We start from the raw sequence: 5,518 nt of genomic DNA on the forward strand, positions 1-5,518 counted from the left end.
ATAGGACACGTGGTTTCCTGTCTTGGTTCCGTTCTTTATTTGTGTGGCCTTGAAGAGACTTCTCCCCATTCTGGAGCCTGAGATTCCTTATCCAGGAAATGAGAGATCTCTGTGATCCCTTTCAGATGGAATCTTTTATGATATGGGGCAGAATCTATCAGATTGAACTTCAAGGAGACATTTCTGTCTCCTTTACACTGACCAAGTGATGTAAGTGTAAGGAACCAGATTTCATGTTTGGGTGCAAGACAAGGGGACATTACATAGACTCATTAATTCCTTAACATTGGCAACACCCACATTAAGTCTTTCTGATTTCTTTTACTAGATTGTAATCTCCTTGAAGACCAGAGCCATCGCTCCCTCAATTAATTAGCAAGCAATTATTAAGCTAGGTGCTGGGGACAGGGGATATGTTTAGGGATTAGACCTGCAATTTCATTTTATTGGTAATGTTTGGATAAGGAAACTCAACCAATGCTGATCAACAACTTTTCTTCCATCTCTTCATTGTTAGTGAGTTATTTATAGATTTGAAAAGTTAAATGGCTTATCCAGAGTAAAACAGCCAGTATATGCCAAAGTGTTACTTGAACCCATATTTTCCTGGCTTTCTATGTAGTATGTTGTCCCAAGGTTAGGGATACAAATACAAAATGGCAGTTGCAGCCCTCAAGGAACTGCTATTTTGTGGAAATAATATAATATTGCTTACAATAATATTCTAATTACTGTAACTCTAAAGGAAGCATTTTAAATTTTTGTAGAGCATTTTATATATGTGATATCATTTCAAATTCCCAAAAAACCTATGAGGTAGATGCTACCAGTATCATTGTCTTTCTTTTTCAGATGAAGAAACTGAGACCAGGAGAGGTTAAGTGACTTGTCCATTGACATACATCTAGGCCAGCCTGATTCCTGCTTTATTCACTGGGTCAAGCTTTCTCTCCATTTTTAGGGCAATGCACTGCAAATGATAGGCACTGAATATTAAATGATAAATAACAAAACTGGTATAAAGCAGTTGAAAAAATATGTTAAATATTTATTGGTATCCAAAAATATATTGGTAAAGTCTTAGTTTGTTTTTAAGTGAAGACTTTTAAGAAAAAAAAAAAAAGCTTTTTTAAAAAAAGAAGGTTTACCTAAAACCAAACTAAGACTTTTGGGACACCTTAGATTTCATTTGCATATATCCCAACAACCTTGGGAGGAAAGTATAATAGGTATTATTACCTGATTTTTCAAATATAGAAACTGAGGCTTAGAAAGTTTAACTAACTTAAACCTTGGACATGACTATTAAATGGCAGATACAAAAAATAAATACTGCTCTTCCTGAATGCAAGCATAATGCTATATTATGCTGACTTGCTTAATGAATAATGAATATTAACTCTTCCTATGTAACTTATTATAACTGATTATCAATACACTGTCTTTCCTGCTTCTATGCCTTTGTCTGTACTGATTCCATCATCTGTAATGTCCCTTCCCTCATCTACTTCTTCAATATTTGTTAAAACTTGTTAATCACTTTGTTAGAGGAGTTAGAGTTTTGTAATAATAGAATCCCTATTCCCATGAAGCTTACCGTCCAGTAGGGAAACAATTACAGATAACTACAATACTCAATATTCATCAGTGCAGCATTAGAGGAATGGAATCAAAGCATCATATTGGATCAGAGGGAGGAGGTTACTCTTCTAGATAAGATAAAAGGACAAAGAAGGATCTTCAGAGGAAGTGACATAAGTGGCAGTTCAAAGGATGAACTGGAATTCTCAAGGTGAATGGGGAGTTGGAGGGCATTTCATGCATAGGAAATAACTGGAGCAAAGGGAAGGGAATTCATGAATGATCAAGGGAGGTTGGTCAGTCAGAAAGTTATCCAGTTTATCTGGTATATGCAAGATGAGATAAGGATGACAAAGGTTGGATGATGTCATTAGGATGACCTTGAATGGAAGATTAAAGAGCTTAAACTTGAATAAATAAGCTATAGCCAATCACTGAAGATTTTTGATCTCTTTTCTATGCCTATCCCAGTTAAGATTTCATGACTTCCATGAAGCTTTTTCTGATCACCCCAGCCAAAAATGGTATCTGCCTTCTCTGAATTTCAGTAATTATTTTTTCATCTGCATCATACATTTGACACATCATATGTGGTTCTGGGTGCTAGAGAGGATTTAGAGTCAGAAGGACTGGATTTGAATCCTGAGTCTACCACTCACTTAATCTATCTGTTGTCCCTCTGAGATTCTCTGAATTTACCTGTTCTATATCATATATATATATATATATGTATACATATACACATATACACACATATATTGCATATATGTGTGTATATGTGTATATATATATGTGTATATACATACACATATATATATATAAACAGTTTTTATGCATAGTAATGTTACTATATTGAGACATCTCACGGATAAGCTTGCAAATATCAGCCCCAGTGAGGAGCAAGTGAGGACGACTCCTCTAGTTGTTGGGCCACATTAGAATGATGAGAAAAGGATAATAAATACCTTTCTTGAGATTTTGTGTTTGTTTCTCCTTTCAAACCTTCAAGATCCAAACCAATCACCATGATTTCAATAGCCTATGGCTTAAGATTCAAACGGATTTTTGTTTATCCAGATGCCTCAATATTAGCCAATGAGAGAAGAAATCCTAAACATTTTGGATATGATCATGTTCACAGTTATGAATTAAATATTCAAAGTGCATTCTGAATCCTTCAGCCTTCTGATATAGAGGAAGCCTTTTCTCCCACTAAAATTTCAAGGTTAAATTTATCATAGGTTCTGGAGAAAGGGAATATCAAATGGAGGTGAGACATGACAGAAAGCCTTAAAGTATTTGAAAGGTTGGTATGTGGAAGAGGGACTAGATTAATCTTGCCAGTTGTTAGAATGCAAAGGATAGAAGTTTAAGGAAAATAAAAAGATTTTGACTCAAGGTAAGAAAAAAACAAACCCTTCCTAATAATTAGAACTATCTTAAAGTAGAATGGATAGGTTGATTTAGAGGCAGTGAGTTTTCTGCTATTAAAGTAGAGAATGGATGATGATTTGTTGTGGATATTTTAAATAGAATTTATAGAACAAATTTGAACACCAAACAAAATCTGCTTCTTCCTGGTTCCCTAAATTCTGACATTTTACAGTGAAGGGTGAAAAAAGGAAAGCAAAACAAAATCCCAAGCCTCCTCAGACAGAACAAGTTTAATTTACAATTTTTCTCTACCCTGGACAGTGTATTCCAGTAATGAAAGATATTTACAATTCATCTTTTCCATTCAGAGGTGTCTTCTTTGATATTTTTTCATCTTCCTCTGTGTCCATATCAATTTGTTGATCTTGTTTTGAGTCTTCTAATTTGTCTTCTGTTGTATCATTTTCATATTCTTCTTTAGGCTGAAAATTTGAGTGAGTTTAGATCAAATGACTTTTAAGTTTTCTTCTACCCTATCTGTGATTTATAACTCTAATTGTTATATTTTTTCCAAGGCAAGTAATATAACAATTGAATAGTTAATGGGGGTGAAGCCTGTGGGGAATTTAAAACTTAGGTCTTGTGTCCTATGTTTTTAAAAGCTGGTTTGCCATGTAGCTCTGCACTGTGGTATATTATGTACAGCAGCTATAGTGCAGGAGAAAAAACACTAATTTTGAAGTTGTAAGACCTCCATTTCAATCCTTCCTTTTCATTTTGTTAATTGATTAACCTTGGGCAAATCACTTAACCTCCCTGAGCTCTATTGTTTTTCATCTGTGTGTCGGCCTGTACCTGCCTGGTCTCCAAGTCATAGCTGCCATCTCTGACTAGTCCAAGGAAGGAATAATTAATTTCCTTCTCAATCTCATTTCATTCTCACCATAGGAAGAAGGCAGAATTAGTCCAGACTCATAATAGTAGTAATGAAGTTTAAGGTCTGATAGCATCTGAGCTTTGTGTCCTTCTAACATGCCTGCTTTCTGTTCTTTTTCCAGATTCATTTAGTTCTCAGTACGTTTTCCTCAACAACTGTGAGAAATGTGTGTGTACATATATCTATATCTACATATCTATACATATATTCGTATATATGTATATTATATTTATACATGTATATTTACCTATCTTCTGTTTAAATTATTTAATTATCATCATATATATGTGTATATATATATGTATATTATATTAAATTAAATTATTAAATGGTAAGCTCCATGAGTCCAGACATTCTCACTTTTGCCATTATGCTTCCAGCACATAGTCTGGCACAGAGTCTGGCACATAAGAAGTGTTTAATAAATGCTTATTGAGTGGTTTTGTTGCCAAACTGCCAATACTTGCTCACCAGACTCTGTTCCAAACAGCTGTCCTTTCCCTCCCCTAGGTTCATGGCACCCTATTACCCTTCTCACACAGTTTCCCTGCCTCATCCAAAAGGATGCTGTCTTCTTTGTGGTGCCATGCCCAGCTGATATAATTCCATATTTAGGTTCAAGGGACTCGTCCACTTTTTTCTTCGAGTATCCAAGACATTCCAGTTTCCTTTAGTCGATAGCATTTCAGCCCACATCTCAACTGTGGATTCACTGATGTTGCCCTGGGGAGTATCCATATATGGGTTGACGCGAACTCTCCCACATTAGACATAACTGGGGTTAGCATTTCTGAGCTGCCCGTTCTGCAGTGTTGTGGGGTAGATAAAAAGAAATAATAAATGTCTTGGAAACAATAGAGTACTTCATAAATGGCAATCTTGTCTTTTTAAATATATGTAAGCATCACAGAATTACCGGAATTGTTTCAGTTTTAAATCTTTAGGGTGAGCCTGAAGCAAAATTGGGAAGCTTATTTTAAGCACGCATCTATCCCCAAAGGGTCCTAGGTCTTTGTACCAGCTCTTAATATCTTTATATGCAATAGCTTACCCATGATTTCCAGGGCTCCAGAACTTTTCTTCCTTTTTCCCTGGACATTACAATTTTAGATTCCTGTGTAGTTCCATCGTGCCCCTGCTCCAGGGGATCGAAATTAACCCAGCAAAGCAGTTATTCAGGTTCAGGTTCAGGTGCTGAATTCTTTTTTCCCATGTCCCTCCAAATATTTGCATTTGAACAAACATGTCCAGAGCCTTTAGCAAAGGATTAAGAATGACTGAATTCCAGATATCATGACATGGTCTTTGGGGAAGATATTTTGAAATAGGAAGGGATGTATAAGATATAGTCCCTTCAGGAGGAAGCATTACATCTTAAATAATGAATCTTGCCCAGTTTTGTGTTTTCACTCATTTTTATCTTGACATTCTTTCACAGATAAATCTTCAGCTAAAAAAATTAAGCTGGATGTCATAATTTAGTTTTCCTTGAAACTATTAATAAGATGCAGCTTTTCCCAATTAGAATAGCAAACTTTATAAGAAATTACATGTTTTACTGACACTATTCATAAACTTAGATTATGATAATGCAACATGTAAGCAGAATTGAATCTTAGTGTATAT

This window comes from Trichosurus vulpecula, chromosome 6 (genome assembly GCF_011100635.1).
Source record: "Trichosurus vulpecula isolate mTriVul1 chromosome 6, mTriVul1.pri, whole genome shotgun sequence".
Lineage (NCBI taxonomy): Eukaryota > Metazoa > Chordata > Mammalia > Diprotodontia > Phalangeridae > Trichosurus > Trichosurus vulpecula.